The 21,715-nt window shown below is 36.2% G+C and overlaps 1 long non-coding RNA gene across 2 annotated transcripts; it reads right to left on the bottom strand.

Annotated features, from left to right (window-relative positions):
- Nucleotides 1–3,972: 3,972 nt before the first annotated feature.
- Nucleotides 3,973–5,342, bottom strand: LOC149657003 (uncharacterized). 2 transcript variants are annotated; one of them, XR_016369976.1, is made up of 5 exons: nucleotides 4,905–5,342; nucleotides 4,686–4,794; nucleotides 4,385–4,447; nucleotides 4,273–4,298; nucleotides 3,973–4,198 (listed from the first exon to the last, which is right to left on the bottom strand). It is a non-coding gene; the product is annotated as an uncharacterized LOC149657003 (long non-coding RNA). The 2 variants fall into 2 exon arrangements; XR_016369975.1 differs by having other exon boundaries at nucleotides 3,973–4,298; nucleotides 4,905–5,339.
- Between the last annotated feature and the right edge of the window lie 16,373 nt (nucleotides 5,343–21,715).

Raw genomic sequence — 21,715 nt, 5'->3', positions numbered from 1 at the left:
GCTCCACACCAGCTACTGCGCAAAATAAGGTAATAGTGCCATCTAAAACACGCAAAGAACGTTCTAACTCCACCGTAAAGTCTACGTGCCAGGGTGTATCAATGATGTTAATCTTGTAAGTTTGCGTCTGATTATTTGATTTGCCTTGTACAGTGGGATATTTCCAAACTGTAGTAGTTGCGGCAGAGATAATGGTAATCCCCCGTTCTTACTCTTGAGCCATCCAATCCATTACGGGAAGCCTTCACATGAGCAGTTCTTTTTTGAGCGGATTCCATAATAGCGGTCCTCATAACAACAATTCTCTAAATAGCGGTTCCTGAAATGGCAGTTTACCCATTACAGCAATTACCGATACAGCGGTTCTCGTAAACGCGGCATACCGTTACAACAGTTCGCTAAAGAGCGGAAAAACAGATATGGGAAAAACCATAGTTCTTTATTATGGTGTAAGCTTGCCCAGCTGGGTTATATGAACTCAAAAAGGTCAGATATGGATAATTTGGTTAGGTTAAAGTTGATTATTTCAACTAAACAGTATTAGGTCAGGTTAGGTTAGGTTTTGTTTCCTTTGGTTAGACTTAGATTAGTAATATTATAGAAATGGTGTAACAATGTCACGCCTTTTCCAAAATATTACTGTTTACAATTATCTTCTTCCGAAATAAAATAACCTTTCTCGAATTATAATATGCCTTTTCCAAATTATTGTATACTGATAACAGCCTGATGAATAGTACAATATTTAAGTGTACTTTAAAAAAGCTAATAAACACGATCCGTTAGTAGGTCACATTACTGAATAAATTATCACAGAAAAAGGTTGTTTTCGAAACCAACGAATACAACTGTATAGTTAAGAAATGCTGAATACTCAACACAAACACTGATATTTCCCAAAACAGCAGCCGCTATTTCTAAAACAGCAGTTTTGGAATCGTGGTTGCTATTTCGAGAACTGCTCTACAGGGAACTGCTCCATTACAGCACCTCCATCATGTACTTCACCTATTTTGTGGGTTAGTCCTGTATAGTACAGAATTCGTTCGGTAGTTGTAGTCTTACCAGTATCAATATGAGCCATGATGCCCATATTTCTTAAAAACGCTAATTCGTTTGCCATTTATCTCAGATTAAAATGTGAGAAGGCTCTAATCAAACTTGCCATTTTATGTGTATCTAATTTGGGCATGCGACGATTGTAATTAGTTACATTGAACCTCGGAGTTTTTTTTCTACTATTAGCAAAGAAACATAAGCCATTTTAAATCTAAATTATAAGGCGATAACAAAAGTCACATTAATCACGACACTGACGGCAGTCTGGCATCCATTGCCATCAACTGGAACTTCCGAAAGTTAACGTAACAACAGATCTGCGTTAATGGGCAAACTTACCTTGTAAAACTGAGCTATAGATGGCGAGCTTGGATGTCTTGGAAGAAAACGCTTTTTACAAAAGCATAAGCTACGTCCAGTAATCAGGGAGCTGTATTATGATTAACTTATGGTAGAATTTTAAGAATGCGAACGAGAAGAATAGCCAGCCAAATCGTTGTTATTTGAATCTGTTTTGATGATTTAAACTTTTCGTTAGGTGTTGGAGGGAGGGGACTCGGATATTTATCTTTGCCAATTTTTCTTTCTTTGCGAAACATTAAATATTGTATTTGTACTTTCCGAAGTCAAATATTAACCAAGTAATAAGATAGAGTTTGTTTGCTAATCGGGAAGGTACATTATCTACGAATATGACACGTAATTTGAAACAAGAGCAGCCACTTACTGTTTTATAAAACGGTTCAAAAGGGAAAGTCATATTTCCAAAAGTATTCCTTGTTTTAACTTCGAGGTTTCGTGCTTTACGCGAAACTAGTTGCTACCATAAGTCTATTATGTAAGGTCCCCATAAGTATGAGTCCCCAATTGGATCCTATACTACCGGCGGCATTGTACTCGTATTAACATTTTGAAAATTTGGCGGCTACGATAAAAGCGCCTTCTATAATTCCTAGACTGTTTGCTTATACCGGAAGTTAGGATAAGACTATCAACTTTTTCACCAATTGGGGAATGGCGGGCGGCGGGTACCGTTTACATTGCTGTTTATTTGGTAAAATCATGTCACATACTTTTAATATAACGTCGGAGACAAATAAAAGCGGTCATTGTCATCTTTGCGTGAAGGATTAAGTTAAGTTACAAGATGAAAACAAGCTACACTTTCAATTAACTGCAGACTGAAATAATGGATCTGGCAGTTTTTCTTGATAAGACTTTAAATGGCACGGTGTTAAGTAGATAATCTCAGGCCTGTGCGAGTACTCGATCAAAGGCGAGTATTCGATCGAGTCCCGACTCGAGACTTGAAAATCAAAATTTTGGGACTTGAGAATAATTTCGAGTCCTCAAAAATCCTCACTACTGGACTCGAGGAGGACTCGAACCGAAGCTTAACACCATATCAAGTCCAAAAATTTTTACTTTGGATAAAATAAAAAAGAAAAATTAATATCTGATCCTTCAGTCAAGTGATAACCTCAGTCTTATCGATACTTTTTAGGTCTTGATTCTAATCAAGACATTTTTGATTAATATCTGCTCCTTCAGTCTTCATTTTAATTAAGATTGTTAAGAAACTGTTTTACATTTTCAAATTCTGCACATAAGCAGAAACATATATAAAGGGGACCATAACTTTAGCTCAATCAGACATTTATTTATAATGATACTTCCAAAAAAACCTAAATCATAAAAAGTTTGCATTGTTATTATAATTAACGTAATACAATTTTTTACCCCATTAAAAATTCCACAAATAGGACAAAATTGACAATTTTACACAATTTTTAAAAATTCTGCTTTATGTCCGTTTGATCTTTAGCTCAAAATTTTCATAAGCCCAATATGAAATTCAGATATCCTTAAAACTTTCCAAAGGCGATCCGAGATTGTCAATTTCAAACTTTTTTGTAAACTAACGTCTGTTTGATATTAAGCTTAAAACCTTCTTAAACACAATAATCAGGTCTACCCTAAACGCCCACAAAGATGATCCAAGATTGTTAATACGCCTAAAAAGTGCCCTCTTCAAAATATTTAGCAGGGGAAAAGAGATTTGCGGATTATTCAGCTATTTCATGTACATTGTTTTTCTTCTATGTAACTTGTAATCTTGTCCACTTGGAGCTGTATGGCTATTTATAGCCCTAGCTCGTCAATAATAAAACGGAGAAAAAAAAGAGAGCGTGATCGAGTGGGCTATGCTAGTGGGTATTTGAAATCTCGTGGATTGGGACTCCGGGCATAGCCCACCCCATCACGCACTCGACAACGCAAGGCAACTCGCGCTATAGCGGATGCAGCTTGCGTTCTTTAGCAGACGACATCTAGTCAATGGTCACGGACCAGTTTATTTATTCCAAGTCAGGAGGGTCGCTGGCCTAATGTCCAGTTCAAAAAAAATCCTTTATTTCCCACCCTGACTCGCGCTATAGCGCAAGCAGCTTGCGACGTGTTGCGCGTGATCGAGTAGGCTATGCTCCGGGAAAAAGAAATCTTCACTTCAGTCGGGAGTCCTGGGACTCCTAACAGGCCAAACATAGATGCATATGACAAGGAAACATTTCTCATAAGCGAGAATGGCCAACTTTGTTTTGTAAGAGACAGCCTGGCAGCCCGGTATTTGTTTACCTCTGACTGGCCAAGTCAGCTATCAAATGTTTATTACTTCTTCTATGCGACTTAAAGTGTGTTACATATTTAACATAAACCAAAATTAATACCATTTGATTAAACAAAATAGTATTATAAACGTCTTTAAAAAAATGCAACCTCAAACAAGCAGAGCTATGTTCGTATATCGGAACCGCAATTGTTTTCACCTTTAAAAGTTAATACAGCCCTTTGAATTTAAATAATTAGAAATGAGAAATGTAACCACTGAACAGTTGTTTACACATTTAACATAAACCAAAATTAATATCATTTAATTAAACATCGCGTTATAAACGACTTTAAAAAACTCAACCTCATATTGCCAGAGCTACGTTGGTATGTTGAAATTTAGAAAACATATGTTAGAGATTCAATTAACAGCAATGGTTTTTACCTTTAATGTAGAATTTGAATTTAAGTAATGCGAATGTAAAATCTTATTAAATGAAAGAATCTATACAGTTCTGTTTGTCATTATTTCCTTTTAAAAGTTATCGCCAACGTTTAGTTAGCGGAGCCACAGGTTTCATCATTAAGTTAAGGTGTAAAATTTACCTCTACAGTTTATTAATGTGTACCAGCTGTCAAATAAGGTGTGCAGTCATTAATTATTTCATTGGAAAATCACCGTTAACGGCAGTGCTATTTCTTGTGTTTATTAATTTACAATGTAAACAAAGATGTTACGTTGGTGGTTCTGTAGTAAGCGTGGTCTTCCATAAAGCATTACCTAATTAAATATTTCAATTATTTGGGTAGAAATGCCATTTTTTAATAATTCAATGGAGATATGGAAATAGCGGTAACGGCTAAAAGCACATGTGTACTTAAGAGCACATTGTTTTCTACCCTGATTTGAGCAAATTAGATAACGGTATCCTGAATTAACTAGCGCTACTCTTACCCATGTTGACAAGATAAACAAAGCATAAAATCATAGCATAATTGATTTAATTTAAACAAATTACCTAATTAGCGGCTATCGTTGGCCGATGGCACCAGGTGAAACATCTTAAAACGCACGTAACACGGCCAATTGGTCTCTAGTCTCTCTCTACATACAATCAGGCTAATCAGCTGTATTTAAATTTTGACCAAGGCTTAGTGAAATCAGTAAATTTAAAAATTATCGGCTAAATCCTAAATTTAAATTCTTTTGTATTAAATTATAATAAGGTTTAACTTACGAAATTAAAATAAAATGAGGACGAATTAACCCCTTCTTTTATGTGAAAAGTTAAAAAATTCGCCTTAAGCTCGACACAGCCACACGCGTTGTCTAAACAAAAATCTTCGCTCAGTCTTTCTATTAGAGGTAAAACAGCGTAAGTCCAACAGTACGTTTCTCTATGATTTTAGCCAGGACTAAAACACGTAAGTCCAACAGAATAAAAGGTCGTAAGTTTAAGCATGTGCTTAAAAGTACAAAAAGTAATACTTAATATTAATTGTTTTCAATAAAACTTCGAAAGGCACCAGTTTAATGTTCAACCTTTCATTTAAAACCATTTTCAGACCTATCGAATAAATAGTCTTCAAAAAATGCTCGAGTCAATTTGGCCATCACAGCAAACATTTCCCATGTTATTCCTATGGGAAAATTTCCCTTTTTTTGCCAAAATGTCTTAATTTTTTATGGAAATGAAAACCACCCTTAGCAACATTATTTTCTATAAAAAAAAACTAATGCAGGGATCTCTTTGAAATTTTAACCACATATTAAGGGTCCGAATTTTAGTTCAGTGGATTTTTTTCAAAACAATTAATACAATACAAAAACAAGTTGGGAAAACCAAAATATTACCTCTCCGTGTCAAGAGGTCTACTACTAGAAACTTATTTACCTAGATATGGAATTATTTCACTTTTTTGAAGTAAAAATTTACGAAATATTGAAGCAGTATTCCAAACATAGCGAATGTACAGTAAAGCAGACGAAATTTTACATCCAATAAGGATAAATCTTGGACACATGGAAATCAGTCAATGGGGAAAAGAACAGGAAATGAAGTCTACGCTTCAGCTGTTTAGCCTATATTCTGATAGCTACATTCACAACTGGTTTGCAGTGTAAACACTATCGTCTCGTCTCACCTCAACAATATTCTTAGTTTGCCAACATGAATGTTAACGTTAAATAACACCAAAGCTAAATTGTAGCTAGACGCACTAATAGTCAATGCGCACCATAAAGAGAATAATAAGTCTGTAGCTACTACCCGTTCACCATTAGCCCTTTTACTAATTAAATTGCCACCATAATCTTTTCTTCCATTATAAAATCTTTACCTGATTATTTAAGAGTGTATTTAACTTTCGGCTCACTCTGAACCGTTGATGTCTCTTCATTTCAGACACGAAAATCAAAGCCACAAGTTTACTTCACCTCAGGCCTCAATTATTCACTCTTTATTTCACTAAGCCTATTGCGGATAATACTTGTTATACCCGCCGGAGTCTAGCCCTTACCAAAATGAGAGTCTTATTTTAGTATAAAGTAAGTCTAAAATAAGGATCAAGGATATTTGGGTACCAGACTTGTCTCAAAAATTGTTAATAAATATAATGGTTTCATATTGGACTCCTTTGAGACTAAATTTAGTCTTACATAAAAGGGCTCAGTTTTAGAGACTGTAAAAGGATTGCCTCTAGACTTGATTGAGAACACAAATCTGCGACTTATTATAGGACTCCTATAAGACACATTTTAATCTCACCAAATAAGGCTTAGTTTTTGAGATTGGAAAGCGATTCTTTCTAGACTTGATTGAGAACACAAATCTGCGACTTATTATAGGACTCCTATAAGACACATTTTAATCTCACCAAATAAGGCTTAGTTTTTGAGATTGGAAAGCGATTCTTTCTAGACTTGATTGAGAACACAAATCTGCGACTTATTGTAGGACTCCTATGAGACACAATTTAATCTCACTAAATAGGGCTTAGTTTTTGAGATTGGAAAACGATTCTTTCTAGACTTGATTGAGAACACAAATCTGCGACTTATTATAGGACTCCTATAAGACACATTTTAATCTCACCAAATAAGGCTTAGTTTTTGAGATTGGAAAGCGATTCTTTCTAGACTTGATTGAGAACACAAATCTGCGACTTATTATAGGACTCCTATAAGACACATTTTAATCTCACCAAATAAGGCTTAGTTTTTGAGATTGGAAAGAGATTCCTTCTAGGCTTGATTGAGAACACAAATCTGCGACTTATTGTAGGACTCCTATGAGACACATTTTAATCTCACTAAATAAGGCTTAGTTTTTGAGATTGGTAAGCGATTCTTTCTAGACTTCATTGAGAACACAAATCTGCGACTTATTATAGGACTCCTATAAGACACATTTTAATCTCACCAAATAAGGTTTAGTTTTTGAGATTGGAAAGAGATTCTTTCTACACTCTAAGAAATGGAAGTGTTAAAAAAGTGTTAAAATGGTGTAAACACCGTAAAAACACCCAAAAGAGAGTTTTATTACGTTGAGTTTTTAGGGGCCAATTTAAAGTGTAAATTCGGTGTAAAATAACACCATTAAAACACCGTTTTGAAATTAAACATGTAAAATTATAGTATACTGCGGGTTTTTTAAAAAAGGTCTTTCATTTTCATTAATGTTTTAATATTAAAGTCAATCCGAACAGTAAAAAATTATTGAAAACCTTAATTTTTAAACGTTTTTTTAAAGATGATATTCATGAAAGAATATATTTTTATCCATTAAATAAAATTAACAAGGAAATTCTTAATCCAACGGTATTGTACATTCATAAAGCACTGCTAAACGTGTTAGGTGACACTCTTAAAAGCGTTATGCGACACTCTTAAAAGCGTTATGCGACACTCTTAAAAGCGTTATGCGACACTCTTAAAAGTGTTATGCGACACTCTCGTAGTGGCGTCGCTAGGCCTTTTATGGGGGCTATAGCGCCCCCAAATTTAAAAGTTAGCCCCCTCAAAATAATCCGTAAACTATACCAAAAAATTGCTCGTAGCCCCCTAAAATTCTTTAACAATATAGTGTATATAAATTATAATGAAAAGTTCGTTAAGGTTCATCTTTGTAGAGATGAATTTCAATATCAAACAGTAGTGGGGACTAAAAGCAAACGAAAACTAAACTTAAAAAAGACGAGCGAAATTCTTTCATCTACAATTGTCTCATAGTCAATAACTCTGTTCCGTACTCTTTATCATAAAAGTTTGTATATCTTTAATATACGAATAATAAGATTAAGCCCCCCAAATTTCAAGCCCTAGCAACGCTATTTCACTCTTGAAAGTGTTACGCGATACTCTTAAAAGTATTGTGTGACACTAAAAAACGAGACTAGGTTAGGTACTGGCCTCACAGTAGGGCGACTATTATTATTATTGTTACAATTGGGGAGAGGGGGGCTCACATCCTTGCACCAATGTCAGAGGCATATTGTGCACCCACATATTCAGGCCTTGAAGAGACCTGTGGCCACGGTGTAGCGTAGAATTCGTTCCACCGTTATGGACTATAGACGCCAGCTTGAGAGGCCAACATGTGGGGCACATGCTTTTGTGACATGTCTTATCTTTATTTTGAGTAAAATTAGAGTAGAAAATGGTTTTTTTTTTAAATATTTTAGAGTAGATTCGGTCAAACGCGTTTCTGGTGTTCGAAAAACTCTTCGTGAAAAGAGATTGTTAAATTTAACGAGTTCGTCTGTATCTACTGCTGGGATATTATAGCCTCCAAAACCAATTTAACACCCGATGCATTTTTACTAATTTAAAACTTTCTGCCATTTCAGAAGTTATTAAGTCGGTGAAAATGACCAACATATCATGCAGTTTCACGCTGGATTTTGTGCAGTTTCACATTGCATGAGAGAACTACCCTTGTCTAAAGGGTTATAGCTCTGCATGTTAGAACTGTCCTCTTAAGTTCTCTCAAGGTGGAACCTTGCTATGAATATAGCGCTATTCGCGAATAAATCAAACACTCATATGAGAGTAAAAAATTAACTTTTAGTTCGATATAAGAGTTAAAAAGGTGTTAAACTACACCCCTATTGCACCATTTTAATCTTATCTTTGACACCAATTGCTCAAATAAGTGTTATTAAACCCTTTTAGGGGTGTAAATGAACACCTGTAACGGTGTCAAATTTGGACCCATATAAACTACTTTTAAAGGTGCTAAGGCACACCCCATATTCTTAGAGTGTACCAGCATATTTGTTCCTTGTTTTTTTTGCAATTTGCAATTAAACAACAGAAAATCGAGGGAATCTTGCAATAGTATACAAGTAAGAGACTCGAGGGAATCTTACAATAGTATACAAGTAAGAGACTCCAGGGAATCTTACAATAGTATACAAGTAAGAGACTCCAGGGAATCTTACAATAGTATACAAGTAAAAGACTCCAGGGAATCTTGCAATAGTATACAAGCAAGAGACTCCAGGGAATTTTATAATGGTATACAAGGAAGAGACTCGAGGGAATCTTACAATAGTATACAAGCAAGAGACTCCAGGGAATCTTATAATAGTATACAAATAAGAGATGCGAGGAAATCTTACAATAGCATCCAAATACGACACTCCAGGGAGTCTTACTACAGTGTCCGAAGTAGAGACTAGAGGGAATCTTGCTATAGTGTCCAAATGAAAGACTCTATGAAATCTTACATTAGTGTCCAAATGAAAGACTCTATGAAATCTTACATTAGTGTCCAAAAAAAAAGACTGCAGGAAATCTTACATTAGCATTCAAATACGACACTCCTGGAAGTCTTACTATAGTGTCCGAAAATGTGACTCGGGGAGTCTTACTATAATGTCCAAATAAGGGACTCGAGGGAATCTTACTAAAGTGTCCAAAAAGAGACTCGAGGGAGTATTACTCTAGTATCAAAATATGAACACCCTATGGAAACTTACAATAGTATCCAAAATAGAGATTCGAAAGAATCTTACTATAGTGTCCAAAAAAGAGACTTAATGGAATGTCCAATTAAGAGACTCGAAGGGTACTGCTACAAGTCTTGTAAATTTAGAAATCCAAACTCAAATAAGTCTCGTTTTTGGACTGCCGGTGTACCTAGTGGGGACTTATTACGGTACTTAAATAAGTCTTGAAATTCGAACCGCGATTTTGGCAAGGGAGGTCTTATTAATTTTCTTCATGAAATCACTAAACCAAGGATTATTCTATATACAGATATAGTATAGCTTAAGCAATATGTAAACAGCCATTTCAAATAACAATATTAAAAAAAATCTTTAGAATATCAAAATGAAACTGAGCTTTAAAGCTACAAAAGTACTTAATGCATCATAATTACGAAAAATACTTCCACATATTCACTTTATATTATGGAAAAAGGGAATATTAAGGTTCTGTATGATTTCTTAACACATCAACACAAGGCTAACTGCTAACGCGACGCACTAGTGTAACAATGGACGGACACACACAGACACAAGGAGTATAAACAATCTCGCTTATGTTTATCCTCTCTAAACTTCGCTAAAAACGTATTACTACTACGTAAAATATTAATAGACAGGCAAGGATTGATACCATTAAAGAAGGAGCGCAATATTATCCATATTTTCATTTCATATACAGAGAAAAGAAATTATTATGTTTCTGAGAGGAGCTTCCCATTTTGGTGGTTGTTTTGAAAAATATATCGCAATGCACGGGCCTTGATAGATATAGGAGGCAATGAATGAAATATATCGCATGCACGGGCCTTGGCAGATATAGGAGGCGATGATAATCTCTCTCTTTGCACGAGAGGTTTATCTTTAATATTTAAATAAATATAATAATTTTTAATTATTTTAATCTTCAATAATTAACATTAATAATAGTTAAATCGTTTAAAATAAAGTTATACCTATTATCATCTCAAACTTTGCTAATATTGACGTTTAAAGTGAAGGGTACCCCTCGTGCCCACTTTCTTCAAATTTTGGGGTATATATACGATTCGTTTCCATTATAATAGTAAGGAAAAAGCGCAATTGCGAAAACCTTTGGTGGCGATCCCACCTTAGGGAGGCTAGACGTTTCTCGTAACCCTTGCTGATCGCCGCGTATATCCTAAAACCAAACGATGATAATGGAGTGGAAGCCAATGATTCAGATTGGTGTCTATGTGGAATAGACGGAAGACCAGTGGATGGTGGTGTTAGAAGCCAGTGTAAGTGCAGACTGGTGTCAATGTGGGATTGACAAAAAACAGAAGATGGTGGTGATTAGAAGCCAGTATGTACAGACTGGTGTCCAAGTGGAATGGACGAAGACCAGAAGATGGTGGTGATTAGAAGCCATTATGTACAGACTGGTGTCCATGGGGATGGACGAAGACCAAAAGATGGTGGTGATTAGAAGCTAGTAAGAACAGACTGGTGTCTGTAAGGGATGGACAAAGACCAGAAGATGGTGGTGTGAGAACTCAAGTAGAGGAGCCATTTCCGTGACTGTGAAAGCAGTTCGGAAATGGCGAACACGTTTGCTCCGTTACGCAAACTGCGAACGCGGTCACTTGGGTGTAACAACGGACAGACAGACAGACACACAGACAGACAGACACACACACACACACACACACACACACACAGACACGGCCGTTACAGAACCTCTCCTGGACTACGTCACACGGAGAGGTAAAAACTACATCCAAACAAAAAACCCTCCTTATACATTAAGAGCAGTATGAAGTCTTATCTAAGAGAGCAATCGCTCTCTCAGAATTATGGTGTAAGCTTGCCCAGCTGGGTTATATGAACTCAAAAAGGTCAGATATGGATAATTTGGTTAGGTTAAAGTTGATTATTTCAACTAAACAGTATTAGGTCAGGTTAGGTTAGGTTTTGTTTCCTTTGGTTAGACTTAGATTAGTAATATTATAGAAATGGTGTAACAATGTCACGCCTTTTCCAAAATATTACTGTTTACAATTATCTTCTTCCGAAATAAAATAACCTTTCTCGAATTATAATATGCCTTTTCCAAATTATTGTATACTGATAACAGCCTGATGAATAGTACAATATTTAAGTGTACTTTAAAAAAGCTAATAAACACGATCCGTTAGTAGGTCACATTACTGAATAAATTATCACAGAAAAAGGTTGTTTTCGAAACCAACGAATACAACTGTATAGTTAAGAAATGCTGAATACTCAACACAAACACTGATATTTCCCAAAACAGCAGCCGCTATTTCTAAAACAGCAGTTTTGGAATCGTGGTTGCTATTTCGAGAACTGCTCTACAGGGAACTGCTCCATTACAGCACCTCCATCATGTACTTCACCTATTTTGTGGGTTAGTCCTGTATAGTACAGAATTCGTTCGGTAGTTGTAGTCTTACCAGTATCAATATGAGCCATGATGCCCATATTTCTTAAAAACGCTAATTCGTTTGCCATTTATCTCAGATTAAAATGTGAGAAGGCTCTAATCAAACTTGCCATTTTATGTGTATCTAATTTGGGCATGCGACGATTGTAATTAGTTACATTGAACCTCGGAGTTTTTTTTCTACTATTAGCAAAGAAACATAAGCCATTTTAAATCTAAATTATAAGGCGATAACAAAAGTCACATTAATCACGACACTGACGGCAGTCTGGCATCCATTGCCATCAACTGGAACTTCCGAAAGTTAACGTAACAACAGATCTGCGTTAATGGGCAAACTTACCTTGTAAAACTGAGCTATAGATGGCGAGCTTGGATGTCTTGGAAGAAAACGCTTTTTACAAAAGCATAAGCTACGTCCAGTAATCAGGGAGCTGTATTATGATTAACTTATGGTAGAATTTTAAGAATGCGAACGAGAAGAATAGCCAGCCAAATCGTTGTTATTTGAATCTGTTTTGATGATTTAAACTTTTCGTTAGGTGTTGGAGGGAGGGGACTCGGATATTTATCTTTGCCAATTTTTCTTTCTTTGCGAAACATTAAATATTGTATTTGTACTTTCCGAAGTCAAATATTAACCAAGTAATAAGATAGAGTTTGTTTGCTAATCGGGAAGGTACATTATCTACGAATATGACACGTAATTTGAAACAAGAGCAGCCACTTACTGTTTTATAAAACGGTTCAAAAGGGAAAGTCATATTTCCAAAAGTATTCCTTGTTTTAACTTCGAGGTTTCGTGCTTTACGCGAAACTAGTTGCTACCATAAGTCTATTATGTAAGGTCCCCATAAGTATGAGTCCCCAATTGGATCCTATACTACCGGCGGCATTGTACTCGTATTAACATTTTGAAAATTTGGCGGCTACGATAAAAGCGCCTTCTATAATTCCTAGACTGTTTGCTTATACCGGAAGTTAGGATAAGACTATCAACTTTTTCACCAATTGGGGAATGGCGGGCGGCGGGTACCGTTTACATTGCTGTTTATTTGGTAAAATCATGTCACATACTTTTAATATAACGTCGGAGACAAATAAAAGCGGTCATTGTCATCTTTGCGTGAAGGATTAAGTTAAGTTACAAGATGAAAACAAGCTACACTTTCAATTAACTGCAGACTGAAATAATGGATCTGGCAGTTTTTCTTGATAAGACTTTAAATGGCACGGTGTTAAGTAGATAATCTCAGGCCTGTGCGAGTACTCGATCAAAGGCGAGTATTCGATCGAGTCCCGACTCGAGACTTGAAAATCAAAATTTTGGGACTTGAGAATAATTTCGAGTCCTCAAAAATCCTCACTACTGGACTCGAGGAGGACTCGAACCGAAGCTTAACACCATATCAAGTCCAAAAATTTTTACTTTGGATAAAGAATTTATTCTACTTTCGTCTCTTGTCAGCACGCACAAATCTACATTACATAGAGGCCTAGCTTTCCCGTGCTGACAACCGAAGCTGCGACAAAGTATATATCGAATAAGCTGCCTTCGGAGATAGGGAGTTGCCTACCCTCTAGCATGAAAACAAATTTCCTCACGCTCATCCTTTATCCATGTATTACGCCTGAACTCGGTGACTCGGAATTTCAAGTAGAGCGCGGTATCTAGTGGGGTTTTACCGATTTAGACTTTAGAGAAAACAAATGATTGGACAAAAATTTGACGTCAGCTAGAACATGTTTATTGACGTTTGATACTTTTTATATCCAAACTGTGATATTTGAACAAATGAAGAGTAAAAAATAAAAGATATGAAAATATTTAGTCTTGATTTTGACATGTAATAATTTATTGGGACTCGACTGGGACTTGATATACTTTATCAGGACTAGACACTGGGCTTGAGACGTAGTTATGAAGCTGACTTTAGGACTCGAGGACTCGATACCAGTTAAAAGACTCGACTCGAGATTCTATAAGAGCTTTTTTTAGGACTCGAGACTCGACTCGAAGTCCAAAAAACTGGACTCGCACAGGCCTAGATAATCTAATAGTAAGACTAGATACTTTTCGTGCAAATTGTTTTCTACTAACCTTACATTACATTCTACCTACCTCTTTATGTGTTAATTATACGCACTTCTTCGTTTAAATACTACTTATACCTCGCAGCTCCATTCCTGGCCGCCGCCATTTTTAAACCTGCCGGCTATTCATTCTTTAAGACTAAGACACGCGCAATACGAAATTCGTTGACGTCAGCTCCGCTTTGTGGTAGCTCCAGAGTCCGACGAAGTTTCCTTACCCGCTTCCTTCATGAGGGGCATTTGCTAAGGACTTAAATTGACATTGTTTCTGACTTATGGGGACCTTACATAATAGACTTATGTTTCTACTCCTATACAGGGTGTTTTTCAAATATATATTATCTCCAAACATCACACACACACTCCACAACCACAACTCCCATGCATCAAAATTTTATGAGAAAAAAACTGAAAATCTTTCGCAACGCAAGGTCTATTATTATATATGTTCAATATTAAAACGCCTATAGTTCTGAAAGTTAGATTTACATGTAGCGTAAATTAACAATAACATACAAGTTTATAATCCTTAATTCAACCTTGGAGATGTCTTAGGGTGATGGAATTTGTGAAAACAAAAATTGTGAGTCTAAAAATGCCGTAAATTTTATTTGCAATTTCGATCAATTATTGAAGTTATATAACAGACTATTAAAGAACAACATGGAAAAGCAACGCAATTTATTCAATATGAAAACACAACCGAGGCCTAAATATCCGAATATAGTTTACTACTAATTTGGAGCTCCATTGGCTAGCTTTTTCTTGGAATTTACAGGTACACTCTCCGAAGCCTTGGCACCATTCTTCTTCACTGGCTTATGAGGGGCAAGTAAAAATGAACCCGTTAAGGTAAAGGCTCGTTTACATGTGCGCGAGAACTAAGCTTAAAGCGGAGAGTCGAAGTTGAAAGTCGAATCATTTTCTCGCGCCTAAAAAAATCGCGTCTAACAAAAGCGTTTGTTCCCGCTGCTCCACCCGCTCCTTCGTTTACATACAAGCTGGGCGGTATCATGAGCCTGGATTGCAGAGTTGCCTTTCAGTCGCAAGTAAACAACTGAAATGCGAGCTAAAATGGCGTCGACTGTTGTTAGTTTACTTCTGCTTAAAAATAAACTATTGCTTTTGAAAAACATTCGACATTTATAACAAAAAAACAACAGAAAATTTGAATGGAACGTCGTTGGTGGGTACATCCTATATGGAGAAGTAGAAACAAAGAAGGCTATTTTCGCCTTTTGGAACATACTTGATATAATTTGTCAAGGTGTGTATATTTTCTCTACTTGGGCTTGAGAATAATTTTGATTTAATTGTCAAGCTTGAAAAGATGAGGCAATGTGATTACACGTATGTCAAAAACTTTATCTTGGTCTTTTCTTTCTTTTAAAGACATTTTCAATGGGGTTGCCTAGGCTTTTTTCCGAGGGGGAAACCACTTGTGAAATCAGGTGTACAAAATTTTTGATATCACAATTGAAGTCCATAAATTGTTTTTGAAGTCTCTATAAATCGCAAAGTTTAGTTGAAATTTCGGAAGTCTTAGGAGTCCCTAGAGAATCCCTTGAAGTCATGCGAAGTCCCTTGGAAATCGCTAGAAGTCAGTCGAAGTCTCTCGGAAGAATCTTGAAGTCATAAGAAATCCCTTTGAAATCTCTTGAAGTCTCTCTGAAGTCAAGAGAAGTCATACGAAGTCCCTTTGAAATCTCTTGAAGTCTCTTGGAAATCTCTTGAAGTCTCTTGGAAATCCGTCTTTCATAAGAGGAAATTTCCTTTTCTTCAAATTTTATTTTATATATTCGTAAAAACGATATATTTTTGTTTGTGGCGAAGTTTAATTGGCTTAATTTAAACTACTATTTAACAAAATTGGGAACCTTCGAAATACAGCATAAAAGCAGCCAATTCAAAAATTGTGTCTTCTAGTTCTCTGAACTATGAATTCGAGTATGAATCAGACGATAATCAGTTTCAAAAACCTGAGGGGTCGGACGTTTTGGAAAAAGTGTACGGGATTTCGAAATCCAATTTGATTTCTTCGGATTTCGTTTGATTTCGTCGGAATTCAATTGATTTCGTCGGATTTTGTTTGATTTCAAAATTCGCTAAAATCCAACGGATTTTGCAATTTTTCCCGTGATTTTCTCGGATTGTTTCCATGATTTCGGCAGATTTTGGGATATTTCAATTGATTTCGTTGAATTTTGTGATTTCTTTTGAGTTTGGATTTCGTGAATTTTGTAATGGATTTCGCGATTTCGTTACTGATTTTGTGATTTCTTTGTTGATTTTGTGGTATCTTTACTGATTTTGTGATTTCTCGACTGATTTTGTGATTTCTTTACTGTTTTATTATTTCTTTATTGATTTCGGATTTTTTATGAGGTTTTTTTAAGTTGGATTTCGCGGGTAGCGTACGGGATTACATGAATGACCGACCCCTTGCAAAAACTACTGCCCAAGCGCTCACTGGCGTGATTGAGTTAGCTATGCCACGACAAAAACTTCTTTCCGTAAATAGCGGCCGATCACGTGATCATATTTTCCCGCGTGAAACGTCGCAGAATTCTTGAGACATAAGCGACGATCAAATGGATCAGTATACTATCCTTGCTTGTTTCTGCGCCATATAATCAAGAAGGAATTTACTATAAGAAGGCCTAAAAAGGCGTCCGGTGCGCGGGTGATAGTCGACAATCCTCCCTCATGGGTGGGGGGAGGGTGGAAAAGAAGGCGGGACTTAATATTTTATCTTACTCTATGTTTTCCACCATCTATCTCTTTTACCTTCTCGTTAAGCCTTGGTTTGGTTTTTGGAACTCACGAAATCATAAGTATAGTACACTTGATTCGATTTAGAAACAATAATAGAACGAACGATTTTCACGTAGAGACAAGTATTCAAAAGCCATTAAGTTAGGTTCAAAACCTATAACTAACTTGTTAATGGCAATTAAAAACCATTCCCTAACCGTTTCAGCACCGCTGGCAGCCTTCATTTTCTGCTTAGTTTGCTAGACGTTTTCTTTCTCTATTCGGAATACGTCAATCGCGTCTGTATGACCTATCCCCACGGGATCCAATAGGAAAGCGCAGAGCAATGAGGGACATGAAAGGGGTGGGGCTTACTTGTCCACTAACACCGGCGTAAGAGTAACAGCGTAAAATCTAGTGACTTAGGCATTATTATAGTAAATTAATTCTTGATATAATTCTTTACAAATTCTATTGAAGTCACTTGAAGTCTATAAAATGTAATGAAGTCACTTGAAGTCTATAAAATGTAATGAAGTCACTCGAAGTCTCTAAATTATATTGAAGTCACTTGAAGTCTTTATAAATTATATTGAAGTCCCTTGAAGTCTTTATAAATTATATTGAAGTCCCTTGAAGTCTTTATAAATTTTATTGAAGTCATCTGAAATCAAATACAGTTAGTGAAGTCGAAAGAAGTCTTTGATAGTTCAATTGAAGTCATTTGAAATCTGAAATCAGGTGTACAAAATTTTCTTAGTGGTTTCCCCCTCGCATTTTAGTTGTTTACTTGCGACTGAAAGGCAACTCTGCAATCTAGGCTCATGATACCGCCCAGCTTGTATGTAAACGAAGGAGCGGGTGGAGCAGCGGGAACAAACGCTTTTGTTAGACGCGATTTTTTTAGGCGCGAGAAAATGATTCGACTTTCAACTTCGACTCTCCGCTTTAAGCTTAGTTCTCGCGCACATGTAAACGAGCCTTTACCTTAACGGGTTCATTTTTACTTGCCCCTCATAAGCCAGTGAAGAAGAATGGTGCCAAGGCTTCGGAGAGTGTACCTGTAAATTCCAAGAAAAAGCTAGCCAATGGAGCTCCAAATTAGTAGTAAACTATATTCGGATATTTAGGCCTCGGTTGTGTTTTCATATTGAATAAATTGCGTTGCTTTTCCATGTTGTTCTTTAATAGTCTGTTATATAACTTCAATAATTGATCGAAATTGCAAATAAAATTTACGGCATTTTTAGACTCACAATTTTTGTTTTCACAAATTCCATCACCCTAAGACATCTCCAAGGTTGAATTAAGGATTATAAACTTGTATGTTATTGTTAATTTACGCTACATGTAAATCTAACTTTCAGAACTATAGGCGTTTTAATATTGAACATATATAATAATAGACCTTGCGTTGCGAAAGATTTTCAGTTTTTTTCTCATAAAATTTTGATGCATGGGAGTTGTGGTTGTGGAGTGTGTGTGTGATGTTTGGAGATAATATATATTTGAAAAACACCCTGTATAGGAGTAGAAACATAAGTCTATTATGTAAGGTCCCCATAAGTCAGAAACAATGTCAATTTAAGTCCTTAGCAAATGCCCCTCATGAAGGAAGCGGGTAAGGAAACTTCGTCGGACTCTGGAGCTACCACAAAGCGGAGCTGACGTCAACGAATTTCGTATTGCGCGTGTCTTAGTCTTAAAGAATGAATAGCCGGCAGGTTTAAAAATGGCGGCGGCCAGGAATGGAGCTGCGAGGTATAAGTAGTATTTAAACGAAGAAGTGCGTATAATTAACACATAAAGAGGTAGGTAGAATGTAATGTAAGGTTAGTAGAAAACAATTTGCACGAAAAGTATCTAGTCTTACTATTAGATTATCTAGGCCTGTGCGAGTCCAGTTTTTTGGACTTCGAGTCGAGTCTCGAGTCCTAAAAAAAGCTCTTATAGAATCTCGAGTCGAGTCTTTTAACTGGTATCGAGTCCTCGAGTCCTAAAGTCAGCTTCATAACTACGTCTCAAGCCCAGTGTCTAGTCCTGATAAAGTATATCAAGTCCCAGTCGAGTCCCAATAAATTATTACATGTCAAAATCAAGACTAAATATTTTCATATCTTTTATTTTTTACTCTTCATTTGTTCAAATATCACAGTTTGGATATAAAAAGTATCAAACGTCAATAAACATGTTCTAGCTGACGTCAAATTTTTGTCCAATCATTTGTTTTCTCTAAAGTCTAAATCGGTAAAACCCCACTAGATACCGCGCTCTACTTGAAATTCCGAGTCACCGAGTTCAGGCGTAATACATGGATAAAGGATGAGCGTGAGGAAATTTGTTTTCATGCTAGAGGGTAGGCAACTCCCTATCTCCGAAGGCAGCTTATTCGATATATACTTTGTCGCAGCTTCGGTTGTCAGCACGGGAAAGCTAGGCCTCTATGTAATGTAGATTTGTGCGTGCTGACAAGAGACGAAAGTAGAATAAATTCTTTATCCAAAGTAAAAATTTTTGGACTTGATATGGTGTTAAGCTTCGGTTCGAGTCCTCCTCGAGTCCAGTAGTGAGGATTTTTGAGGACTCGAAATTATTCTCAAGTCCCAAAATTTTGATTTTCAAGTCTCGAGTCGGGACTCGATCGAATACTCGCCTTTGATCGAGTACTCGCACAGGCCTGAGATTATCTACTTAACACCGTGCCATTTAAAGTCTTATCAAGAAAAACTGCCAGATCCATTATTTCAGTCTGCAGTTAATTGAAAGTGTAGCTTGTTTTCATCTTGTAACTTAACTTAATCCTTCACGCAAAGATGACAATGACCGCTTTTATTTGTCTCCGACGTTATATTAAAAGTATGTGACATGATTTTACCAAATAAACAGCAATGTAAACGGTACCCGCCGCCCGCCATTCCCCAATTGGTGAAAAAGTTGATAGTCTTATCCTAACTTCCGGTATAAGCAAACAGTCTAGGAATTATAGAAGGCGCTTTTATCGTAGCCGCCAAATTTTCAAAATGTTAATACGAGTACAATGCCGCCGGTAGTATAGGATCCAATTGGGGACTCATACTTATGGGGACCTTACATAATAGACTTATGGTAGCAACTAGTTTCGCGTAAAGCACGAAACCTCGAAGTTAAAACAAGGAATACTTTTGGAAATATGACTTTCCCTTTTGAACCGTTTTATAAAACAGTAAGTGGCTGCTCTTGTTTCAAATTACGTGTCATATTCGTAGATAATGTACCTTCCCGATTAGCAAACAAACTCTATCTTATTACTTGGTTAATATTTGACTTCGGAAAGTACAAATACAATATTTAATGTTTCGCAAAGAAAGAAAAATTGGCAAAGATAAATATCCGAGTCCCCTCCCTCCAACACCTAACGAAAAGTTTAAATCATCAAAACAGATTCAAATAACAACGATTTGGCTGGCTATTCTTCTCGTTCGCATTCTTAAAATTCTACCATAAGTTAATCATAATACAGCTCCCTGATTACTGGACGTAGCTTATGCTTTTGTAAAAAGCGTTTTCTTCCAAGACATCCAAGCTCGCCATCTATAGCTCAGTTTTACAAGGTAAGTTTGCCCATTAACGCAGATCTGTTGTTACGTTAACTTTCGGAAGTTCCAGTTGATGGCAATGGATGCCAGACTGCCGTCAGTGTCGTGATTAATGTGACTTTTGTTATCGCCTTATAATTTAGATTTAAAATGGCTTATGTTTCTTTGCTAATAGTAGAAAAAAAACTCCGAGGTTCAATGTAACTAATTACAATCGTCGCATGCCCAAATTAGATACACATAAAATGGCAAGTTTGATTAGAGCCTTCTCACATTTTAATCTGAGATAAATGGCAAACGAATTAGCGTTTTTAAGAAATATGGGCATCATGGCTCATATTGATACTGGTAAGACTACAACTACCGAACGAATTCTGTACTATACAGGACTAACCCACAAAATAGGTGAAGTACATGATGGAGGTGCTGTAATGGAGCAGTTCCCTGTAGAGCAGTTCTCGAAATAGCAACCACGATTCCAAAACTGCTGTTTTAGAAATAGCGGCTGCTGTTTTGGGAAATATCAGTGTTTGTGTTGAGTATTCAGCATTTCTTAACTATACAGTTGTATTCGTTGGTTTCGAAAACAACCTTTTTCTGTGATAATTTATTCAGTAATGTGACCTACTAACGGATCGTGTTTATTAGCTTTTTTAAAGTACACTTAAATATTGTACTATTCATCAGGCTGTTATCAGTATACAATAATTTGGAAAAGGCATATTATAATTCGAGAAAGGTTATTTTATTTCGGAAGAAGATAATTGTAAACAGTAATATTTTGGAAAAGGCGTGACATTGTTACACCATTTCTATAATATTACTAATCTAAGTCTAACCAAAGGAAACAAAACCTAACCTAACCTGACCTAATACTGTTTAGTTGAAATAATCAACTTTAACCTAACCAAATTATCCATATCTGACCTTTTTGAGTTCATATAACCCAGCTGGGCAAGCTTACACCATAATTCTGAGAGAGCGATTGCTCTCTTAGATAAGACTTCATACTGCTCTTAATGTATAAGGAGGGTTTTTTGTTTGGATGTAGTTTTTTTTGTATTGTATTAATTGTTTTGAAAAAAATCCACTGAACTAAAATTCGGACCCTTAATATGTGGTTAAAATTTCAAAGAGATCCCTGCATTAGTTTTTTTTTATAGAAAATAATGTTGCTAAGGGTGGTTTTCATTTCCATAAAAAATTA

Source organism: Phalangium opilio, unplaced genomic scaffold (assembly GCF_054372755.1).
Source record: "Phalangium opilio isolate 3A_F unplaced genomic scaffold, DU_Popi_V2 ptg000077l_1, whole genome shotgun sequence".
In the NCBI taxonomy this organism is placed as follows: domain Eukaryota; kingdom Metazoa; phylum Arthropoda; class Arachnida; order Opiliones; family Phalangiidae; genus Phalangium; species Phalangium opilio.
Note: the sequence above shows the minus strand (reverse complement) of the source record. Positions and strands in the feature narration are given on the sequence as shown.